The sequence below is a fragment of the Colobus angolensis genome, unplaced genomic scaffold (genome assembly GCF_000951035.1).
Source record: "Colobus angolensis palliatus isolate OR3802 unplaced genomic scaffold, Cang.pa_1.0 Scaffold87, whole genome shotgun sequence".
Lineage (NCBI taxonomy): Eukaryota > Metazoa > Chordata > Mammalia > Primates > Cercopithecidae > Colobus > Colobus angolensis.
The window spans coordinates 1,049,252-1,049,639 of NW_012122598.1; positions in this window are offsets into that span (position 1 = coordinate 1,049,252).

A 388-nucleotide genomic window follows, 5' to 3' on the forward strand; every position below is an offset into this window, starting at 1 on the left:
TATCAGCAATGGTGAATATGTGCCTCCCACCTGCCATTGTGAGTCTGGAAGGGCATACATTTCTCATGGGGTCCAGGACTGCAAGAAAAAGTAGGACGTATTTATACTGGACTGTGAGGGACACAAAGGTAAAAGGACCCAAACATCAAAGGGCCCCCCAGAAGCTCAGTATGCAGACCTTGGATCTAGGACTTGTTCTGTAAACAGGGTTTCTTCTCCTTCTGGGAAAGCTCAATCCCTCTGCTGGGGCTTCAGGTGGTTCCATGCTGGGAGTGAGGGATGGGCCTTCTTTTTTTTTTGGAGACGGAGTCTAGCTCTGTCGCCCAGGCTGGAGTGCAGTGGCACGATCTCGGCTCACTGCAAGCTCCGCCTCCCGGGTTTACGCCAT